General features: G+C 45.1%; 1 long non-coding RNA gene across 1 annotated transcript; it reads left to right on the top strand.

Moving 5' to 3' along the window:
- Positions 1-7889: 7889 nt before the first annotated feature.
- Positions 7890-10006, top strand: LOC147971444 (uncharacterized). The gene is made up of 3 exons (XR_015603314.1): positions 7890-8062; positions 9366-9462; positions 9578-10006. It is a non-coding gene; the product is annotated as an uncharacterized LOC147971444 (long non-coding RNA).
- Positions 10007-10551: the final 545 nt, after the last annotated feature.

Raw genomic sequence — 10551 nt, 5'->3', positions numbered from 1 at the left:
CCTATGCACAAGATGTAGCCATCTATCCCACTGAACTGAATATTTAAGGGGACAAATCCTAGTATTGTACTTATGGAAGCGTCTTTACATTGTACAGTGTTATATAGTGTTGGATACTGCAAGGCTAAGAGTGTCTCCCCTAGTCAGCTATCTTCCCAGAATCTTTTAGTTTTTCCGTTCCCTACTATGAATTTATTTCTATTGAAGAAAGTCACCATTGTCTTCATCGGATGCGCCATGACATGCGTCAGGGTTTTGGAGTATAAATACTTGTTACACAATAATTGTATCCATACGTCATCCCCCTCTACTGGCAGCATATATAACCATTTACTGAGCAAGCACCTATTTTTACTTCAAGGTTTTCGATACCTAAACCCCATTAGTCTTTCGGCCTACAAAGTATATCCCGCTTAGCTAGTACTCCCTCTGTAAACTAATATAAGAGCTTTTAGATTACTACTTTAGTGATCTAAACGCTCTTATATTAGTTTACGGAGGTAGTGTGTATTTTGATTTATTCTCATCACTTTGCCAAAAAAACATGATCGATAGAAGTTCAACTTTTTCCGTACCACTACGGGTACTTCAAAGAAGGATAATAGGAACATCGACATGCTTGTAAGCACGAAATTTATTAGAATCCGTCGACCCCCATAAGACATAAGATTTCCCTTCCAACAACTAAGCTTTTTCTCAAATAGATCTTCAATGCACTCATTCTTTGTTGGTTAATATATGATGATAAATTGGAAAGCCCAGGTAACTAAATGGTAGAGATCCCAACTCACAAATGAACAAATGTCTATAATCATCTTGTTCCTCTAGACATTTTTCTGTTCCAAATAAAAAAGATTCGATACTCCCCTCCCCTCCCAAGTCGCCCCGCGCGCGATCGGGAGGAATCCTAGCCGCCGCCGGTACGGTCCCCCCTCATTTTCCTCCTCCCCCTCGCCGCCATCAGAGGGCAAGGCCAGGCAAAGCTTAGTCGGTGCTGGCAGGGAGACCTCGTCCCCTTGCGTGTCGACATCAGGGCAGGCCGAGGTTGACGGTTTGGGGTGTCATGCTTTTTTATACAACGGGCGCGACAGCGTGGCAGTGCACCGGAGCACCACGGGACGACGGCGTGGCAGCGGGTGGTGGGCGACGTTCAGTGGGCGCCCTAGGGGAGGGATGTGGTTGTTGCTGGGCCATATCTAGCCCTCCGGGCAGCGTGGTCTGCGGGTGGCCGCCACCGACTATCTTGGCTGGTGGAGGTGATGGCACAAGGTGGTGGTGTGACGCACTCGCTCTGTTGCCATGGGTCATAACTCGGCGACCGGTGACTAGTTGGTGGTTTGCTAGTGGTCGCAGGGGTGCTTCCTGGCATTGTCGTCGTGCGCGGCGGTGGCTCTGGTCCCCCAGTATGCAGTATCCTGCCTTGATTGGGTCGGCTCGTGCTCGATCTCGTCAAGGGGTTTGCTCTGGGGGTGGAAGTAGGGGCCTTCTGCCCCCTCATCGGTCCGGTGGTGGTTGTGGACCGTGGTGTCGAATGGGGGCGGTCTTGGATGTCGGGGCGGCGGCCTCGGCATGGGAGCCGCGGTGCCCTGGGACGGGGCTCGCGGCTTGCGTGTTGGATGGAGGCCATGGCCATGAGGGAGGGATGGCAGCTGGTGTTCGGCGTTCGGTGGTGGGCGCGTGCCTTGTCTCTGCGCACACCTTGTTTTAGTGGCGGATAGTGCTAGCCGAGGTGAGAACTTTGTTTGCCTTTTGGCTAGACCGACATCGGCGGCACATGTGGGCATTGTACCCTTTTTCAAGGCTCTGTCACGACTGTTCTTGATGCTACGGGACGATCCGGGTGAAGACCCCGATCCTTTGGATCGGGCGGTGGCGGTGCTCCGGTGTAGTGCCCTTTTCGAAGGCACCGCTTTGGAGGCCTCAGCTCATCGATGTTTGGTTGTGTCCCCGTTTACCCCAAGTGGTGCTTTGTTACTACCAGGCTCTAAACATGTCAATCATTAGAGAAAGGACAGAGTCCAAGATAAGACTATCTTACCTGTTTGGTAGAGAGAGTACCGGATATTCCGATGGTTAAAGATTCAAGTCTCGGTGGCAAAGGACAACAACTTTGGCCTGCAATCATTTCCACTTTATGGCCTTTATCATGTGTGTTCCTTGTGGTGTCTGCAGTGTAGCTGATCTTCGGCATCTTTGTATCCAGCCTAGGGTGTGTGTGGTGTTGTTTTTATATCTGGGTAGTTTTATGTGGTCATTGTTTTATATATACAGCAGGGTGAGAGACTTTTTCGCGAATTATCGTGTTCCTCTTTGGCATGCCTAGAACAAAACAGCCTATTGAAAGATATAATTGTATATATTTGGGTGTGTTTAGGGCTCATCTAGATGTGACATAACTATGTCATATCTAAGTTGATGTCATTATTATTTTTCTTTCTTTTTTGTTTTTATTTTATTTTCCTTTTTACGCTTGTCTAGGGGCTAACATCGAATGTTCTAGGTTACGTACGCTAGCTTCGTTCACCTTACGTACGCTCGCTTCATTCCTTCGCGTAGGTTATCCTCCATTCATTTTCTTTTTTCTTTTCTTCTTTCCGTTTCATGGCACATCCTTTTCCTTTCCACGAATATTCTTTTCTCATATAAACTATATAGTTGTGTATGATTTAGAGATGCATGAAAACCTTGCATTTTTATATGTTCATGTAACTTTTAGAAAGTGTCCACATGTTTTAAAAATGTCCACTCTGAGTTTGAAAATGTAATGCAATGTTAATTTTTTCAGTATAATTTAAAACAAATGTTGATAATGTTCCTGAAAAAAGTTTGTGACATTTAAAAACTGCTCGCGTTTCAAAAAATGTATGTGCCACTCTTTAAAAAAATGTTATACAGTGTAAAAATGGTCATGTAATTAAGAAAAAATATTTCCTACCACTCAAAATAATGTACGTGGCATTTGCAAAAGAATATGTTTGTGCCATTTAAAAATATGTTTGTAATCTAATAATTGTTCACGTAATGTAAAAAAATGTTTCGTATCATCCAAACAAATGGTCAATGTGTATTTGAAAAAAGAATGTTATACACATAATGAAAAAAATGTTCAAACATATATTAGGGCAAATGTTAATCGCGCATTTGAAAAATGTTCAACATGTATAAAACAAATTCTAGATATATACATAAAATGTACAACATGTATTTAGAAAGAGTATATCTAAAACTGTATTTGAAAAAATATTAATCATGTATTTTAAATGTGTTAAACATGTATACGATTGTTAAAACGAACTTAAAACAGAAATGTGAAATATCATGATTTTTAAAACGTTCACCATTTTAAGAAAATGTTCATGTTTTCTTGTAAAAAAATGAAATGACAAACCATGAATATGTTTAAAAAATGGAGATGTAACTGGCTGATAACCCTCCTCCAACCTCTAACTGCAGTCTCCTTGCTGGAATGGAGGCTTTTCTCGAGGGTGGACTTCAACTGAGATAAAAAAGAATGGGCTAGGCTCAGTTGCGTGTTGACGGTGGACTTGCAACTAGGACAAAAATGGATCAGACCCTAGTTGCGTATCGAGGATAGAGTTGTAACTAGGACAAAATTGGCCAGGCCCCCAACTGCCCATCGAAGGTGGACTTCCAATTGGGACAAAAAAAACGTGGGGCCCAATTGCATTTTGGGGTGTAGTTGGATTTGCAACTAGGGCAAAAATGGGTTGGCCCCCAGTTGCATGTCGAATCTGAAATTGCAACCAGGACAATAAAAAGGCAAGGGGAGGGAGGTTGCATGTGGGAGGGTGAAGTTTCAACTGGAACAAAATTGATCGCACCCCAAGTTGCATATCAATGGTGGGCTTGTGACGGGGAATAAAATGAGTTGGGCCTAGTTACGTATCGGGGGTGCACTTGCAACTAGGACAAAAAGGCAGGCCCTCCAATTGCATGACAAGTGTGAAGTTGTAACTGGGGACAAAATGGGCCGCCTCCCTCCCAGTTGTGTATCGAGGGTGGATTTGCAACTAGGACAAAAAGGGATTCGCCCCCACCCCCAATTGCGTGTCGAGGGTGGACCTGCAACTATGACAAAAAGGGGTCGGGTCCAGTTGCATGTCGCGGATGGACTTGCAACTAGGAAAAAATGGGTCGGGTCCTCAGTTGCTATCGAGGGCGGAGTTACATCTAGGACAATAAGCCCTCCCTCTAGTTGCGTGTCAAGGATGGATTTGCAACTAGGACAAAAAAAATTCCGGCCCACCCAGTTGTATATCGAGGGTGGACCTGCAAGTGACACGGAAAGGAGTCGCCCCCACCATAGTTGTGTGTCGAGGGTGGACTTGCAAGTAGGACAAAAATGGTTGCAGTTGCATGTGGAGGATGGACTTGCAAGTCGAACAAAAATGGGTCAGGACCTCAGTTGCACATCGAGGGTGGAGTTGCAACTGAGACAAATGGCTCCCTCCCCTAGTTGCATATCGAGGGTGCACTTGTAACTTGGACAAAAAGATTGGTCGGCCCCAGTTGCATATGAAGGGTGAACTTGCAACTGGGATGAAAGCAAAACTACGGACCCAGTTGCGAGTTGAGGGTGAACTTACAACTGGGATAACTAAACAAAACTATGAGACAGCTGCGAGTCTAGGGTGGACTTGCAACTGGGACAACTATGAGCCTAGTAGCGAGTCAAGGATGGACTTGCAACTAAGATGAAAAAAACTATAATCCCAGTTGCGAGTTGAGGGTGGACTTGTAACCCAGATGAAAAACAAATTGTGGGCTTAGTTGTGAGTCGAGGGTGGACTTGTAGCTGAGATAACTACATAAAACTATGATACCAGTTGTGAGCCAAGGGTCGACTTGCAACTGGGATGAAAACAAACTATGGGCTCAATTGTGAGTCAGATGGTGGACTTGCAATTGGGACAAAAACAAAACTATGATTCCAGTTGCGAGTCAAGGGTGGACTTGCAACTGGGACAAGTACGAAACTATGAGCTCAGTTACGAGTCAAGTGTGGACATGAAACTAGTAATAAACTACAGACCTAATTTTCACTCAAGGGTGGACTTGTAGCTGGGATAACTACACAAAACTATGATACCATTTGCAAGTCGAGGGTGGACTTGCAACAAGAACAATAACAAACTACAATCTTAGTTGTGAGTCAATGTGGACTTGCAACTGGGATGACAACAAAACACATGCCCAAGGGTGGACTTGCAACTGACACAAATACGAGCCCATTTGCAAGTCGAGGGTGTACTTGCAACTGGGACAACTACGAGCCCATTTGTGAGTCAAGGATGGACTTGCAACTAGAACATGGACTTGTAATTAGGACAACCACTAAACTACGAGCCCAGTTACGAGTCAAGGATCGACTTACAACTGGGATGAAACAAATTATGGTATCAATTGTGAGTCAAGGATGGACTTGCAACTAGGATGAAAAATAAAAACACAGGCTTCAGTTGCGAGTCGAGGGTGGGCTTGCAATTCAAACAATTACGAGCCCAATTGCTAGTCGAGGGTGGACTCTCAACAAGAAACAAACTACAATCTTAGTTGTGAGTTAATGTGGACTTGCAACTAGGATGACAACAAAACACATGCCCAAGGGTGGACTTGCAACTAAGAGAAATACAAGCCCATTTGCAAGTCGAGGGTGTACTTGCAACTGGGACAACTACGAGCCCATTTGTGAGTCAAGGATGGACTTGCAACTAGAACATGGACTTGTAATTAGGACAACCACTAAACTACGAGCCCAGTTACGAGTCAAGGATCGACTTACAACTGGGATGAAACAAATTATGGTCTCAATTGTGAGTCAAGGATGGACTTGCAACTGGGATGAAAAACAAAAACACGGGCTTCAGTTGCGAGTCAAGGGTGGTCTTGCAACTCGGACAATTACGAGCCCAATTGCTAGTCGAGGGTGGACTTGCAACTCGGACAACTATTAAAATACGAGGCTAGTTGCGTGCAAGGGTCAACTTGCAACTAGAACAATAACAAAACTACGAGCCCAATTGTGAGTCAAACATGGACATACAACTGGGATGAAAAACAATACACATTCCCAACTGCTAGGTGATGGTGGACTTGTAACTGAGACAACTACAAGCCCATTTGTGAGTCAAGGGTAGACTCTATAAATTCTCCACCAGGACACAAAAAGCACACAACAAAAATGAACAAAAAGGAAACGGGCCCACATACCCAAGATGACAACATATATGGGCCCATGTGAAAATAAACACGAGAAAAGTTCGACATTGAATAAAGGGAACATGAGGACGCGCGGCAAAAAAGAACAAGCTGACATAGGCATGCATGATCGAGTTTATACGAACATTAGAGCAAACAAATCAGACAGCTATAGTTAAATGAGGCATCACTAAATATATCTAGATGAGATTTGCTGCTAATCTGAAAGAAAAAAAATCTAGTTACGGTCTCTGCGAACTACACAGCCACACCAAAATAAACAAAAGATGGGAATAAAAAGACACATGTCAATGAAATGTAGACCGACGCTTCCTCTCTTTGTCTGCCGTGGTCCACCACTTGACCAAAGGGCACGGTCGACCAAAGGTTCGAAAAACTACAACCAACAAAATAAACTCAATGCACAAATTATAGAAACAGGCACCTAAAAATAGTCATATCAGGCCTCACTCTTCACGAAGGACGAACAAAAAACACAACACAATGACAACGAGCACAACTCAAAAAGCACCTATATCTAACAGTATGCGAGTTAGACGAGGCATTGTTAACTCTTATCCAGATGAGAATTAGCAAAATCAATTCAAAATGGGACCCTCAGATCGTGTCATGAAAACGACAAAACAAAAGACACACGCATGAGCAGGCTGACAAGTAGACACCAGACATATGGCGCGACAAGGGTCGCACGCGGCAAAACAACCCGATCAAGATTTTCACGACATTTAAAGCGAACAAATAAACAAGAAAAAATAAGAAATGGAAAGGAGGAAATAGAGAAGATAAATAAAAAAATCATGAATTTAAAATAGTTCATAATTTAAACAAATATGGAAATAAAAAATAAAAATAAAACAGAGAATACATGCAACTTGGTCGTGGCAAAAAAAATTGAAACAAGTCGAGACATTAAAAGCTTGACTATTCACAATAAATCATGCTTTTACTTTCCGAGTGTGTAGTTTTTCACAACAAAAGAAAAAGACACATCAGCCTGTTAGCATGACAACGCCCAGGTAAGTTTCCGAGGCAGCAAGAGGACACAACCGGAAAGTGTCCGAGGCAACCTCACCCCCGTGCCCGTGGCCTGCTCCACAAGCAACGTAAAGTACGTGGAACACGTGTGGCGCGACGGCCTTGCGCTCGGTGGCGTGCTCGAGAGGGGTGTGGTGGAGGCTGCCATCCGGAGGCTGATTTGGAGCCAGGAGGGTGACAAGAACACCGACATGTTGGACCTCAGGTTCGTCTTCTCACATAGGATACTTGGTTTTCTATCTGTTAGTTAATGCAGTCCTACGTTACTTGGGATCATGTGTGCGAGGGGCATAGTATAGGAGGTCAAAGGGTTCACTCGTCAGCCTAGCCATTTTATCTTCGGAAACATCAACGCCCACACGTGTGTCACTTCTCCAACTCGCCCACACGCCTGCATCACCGTCGATTGATTTTTGCACGAATCTTGACACCAGAAAGCGGATTTGGTGTGTCACGTAGGACAATCGCGGTGTGTGGTGTGTAGTTAGTTCGCCCGCACGACGACAACGGTTGTGAGTCGGGGCGTGCGGTGGAACTGTCGTCGCGCCCGCACGCCACACACGACTACGGTTGTCGTCTCCCACGATTCGCCACTCGCTCCCATCGCGGTTTCATTACTCCCCCTCCCCTTCATTACTCCCCAACCCACCATCCACATCAGTTGCATTCGATTGGAGGAGAAGAGGAGAGGAGGAGGCGGCGGCGGCGGAAGAGTCGACGGCATTCGCGGCCGTTGCTGGGGTTCACCGGGCCGGAGCATCTTCGCTGGAGCAGCCGCAGTGAGAAGGTAAGACTCCCTCTGTGGTCACATTCCTCCCCGTGAATTCTGCCCCTCCCTCCGTGGTCACTTTTCCCTCGAGTTTTCTCGAGATTCCACCAGATTCGCGGTGTTCCGGTGTCCTCGTCGGCGGTGGAGTTACCTGTTTGCCATTTAGGGAGGCATTGTGCAGTTTCGCCGCCGTCGCGGTGGCAATCATGTCGGCGAGGCTCACCCGGTCGGCAACCACATGTGTGCTTTGCCTGTGATTGCGCTAGAGTTTTTGTAGCGGTTAGTTCTGATTTGGCTCGAATGATAAGGGCATCACTCCATGTTTTTAGGGCGTTTTTTGTTGTTGAATTCAGGGTATGATAGTTGTGAATGAACCCTAGATCTAGTTAGGTGCATTTCAAAATGCAGGATAATGGCAGACATGGCAATTTCAATAACTATCATCACCGATGGCAACTAATTTTCTGAATCAACTATGTCAGTTGCCATGTTATTTGTAGGATAATGTCAGTCTATGAGATCTAAGTCAGGGAGTAATTCTTGTGTATAATTTCTTTACCTAGGTAGTTGCATATTTAAGTGTGTGATAATGGTGGTTACGGCAATTTTCATTGCATTTGTTTGCCTATAAATGTCCTCTAAGTGGCAACTAATTTTGTGAATCACCTTTGCCAGTTGCCATGTCATATGCAGAGTAATGGCAGTTTGACTATACGATACACTCAACTACGTTTGCCATGCTGATTGTTGATATCTAAACATATTTGATTGCATTACATGGCAACTCATTTTTTACGAGGACAGGGTGTGAGTTGCCACATTATATGTTGTATAGTGTAAGTTGTGCGCCCCTATTTTTGAAGTGCCTTAGCTGCCACATTTTTTTTTGTTAACATGGCAACTTGATCCTACTAGATGTGACCTGTACTTTTTAGGAAGCCAATGTGTTAGTTGCCACATTTCATGTTGGATAATCCTAGTTGGGTGTTCCTCTGTTCTGCCTCATTTGCTACTTTCATTGTAGCCAACATGGCAAGTTGATTCTGGTAGATGGCAACTGCTTCCTTCAGAAGCACACACACGTCTAGTTGCCATGTTTCTGCAATTGCTTATCCATTTGATTATTTTTCAGCCTTTTTTGTGCATGTTCAGCACATGGCAATTACTGACCCTTTCAGATGCTTAAACTTTGGGGTAACCATGGCAGTTTTCATTTTTTGTTCATCGATGATATCCAGTGAATCGTTACTTCATGCATTTCTCTCCGTATTCCTCGGCTGTGTTTGCAATTCTCCCCAACGTGTTTTCATTCTTACCGTAGCACAATGGCTTGCGGTGACCATCAAGATGATGATGATGACTTCATGGAGTTACCGCCATAGAATCGTGTGACCAGTCTGATAAAAGATGGCGATGAGGTCACTCTCCCCCCCCCTATGTTTTAATTTGACATTGGGTCTTCGTTCTTTTGCTAGAACTAAAAATTTCACTACATTGAACATGTCAACAAATGATCCTTTTTGTGTTATGCAGAAGAAGAAACGTCAATGCAACAGGGCTTCGCAAGAACGCCTGACTATACTAACCGAGGGATTTACTGATGAGCAGAAGGGAGCTTCCAGTGAGATGGGGATCCAGGCTCTGATGGATGTTCGGTGCAAGAACCTAGTAAATCCTGTATGCGACTGGCTCGATGAGATATATGAGCCTGCGTCTAGGGAATTCGTGATTCCGGGACGTGGAAGACTGCCTTTGGATGAGGAATCTGTGTTATGCACTTTGGCTGTGCCCCGTGGAGAAATTAGAGTGTCGTATGAGGTGGATAATGAGATTGAGGAAGCTTTGTTCGCCCATTTGTTTCCTGGGATGGCATCCATGCCTAATACGATTGCGCTGACAACTTCTCTAGAGGGCATGAGAACGCATGGCGAGGATTTAAGATGAAGCTGCTCATGTACTTGATATCAGCTGTCTTTGCTATTGGGGAACACAGTAATTTCAAAAAAAATCCTACGCACATGCAAGATAATGGTGATGCATAGCAACGAGAGGGGAGAGTATCATCTACGTACCCTCGTAGACCATAAGTGGAAGCGTTATGACAACGCAGTTGATGTAGTCGTACGTCTTCACGATCGACCGATCTAGTACCGAAGATACGACACCTCCGTGATCTGCACACATTCAGCTCGGTGACGTCTCGTGAACTCACGATCCAGTAGAGCTTTGAGGGAGAGCTTCGCCAGCACGACGGCGTGATGACGGTGATGATGTTGCTACCGGAACAGGGCTTCGCCTAAGCACCGCTACGATATTACCAAGGTGGATTATGGTGGAGGGGGCACCGCACATGGCTAAAGATCAACGATCAACTTGTGTGCCATGGGGTGCCCCCCTCCCCCGTATATAAAGGAGTGGAGGAGGGGGAGGGGTGCGGCCTCTCTAGGCGCGCCCCAAGGGAGTCCTACTCCCATCGGGAGTAGGATTCCCCCTCCCTTTGTTGGTTC

Source organism: Triticum urartu, chromosome 5A, assembly GCF_056163025.1.
Source record: "Triticum urartu cultivar PI428250 chromosome 5A, HENAU_Tu73, whole genome shotgun sequence".
Lineage (NCBI taxonomy): Eukaryota > Viridiplantae > Streptophyta > Magnoliopsida > Poales > Poaceae > Triticum > Triticum urartu.
This window is presented reverse-complemented; position numbering and strand designations above follow the sequence as displayed.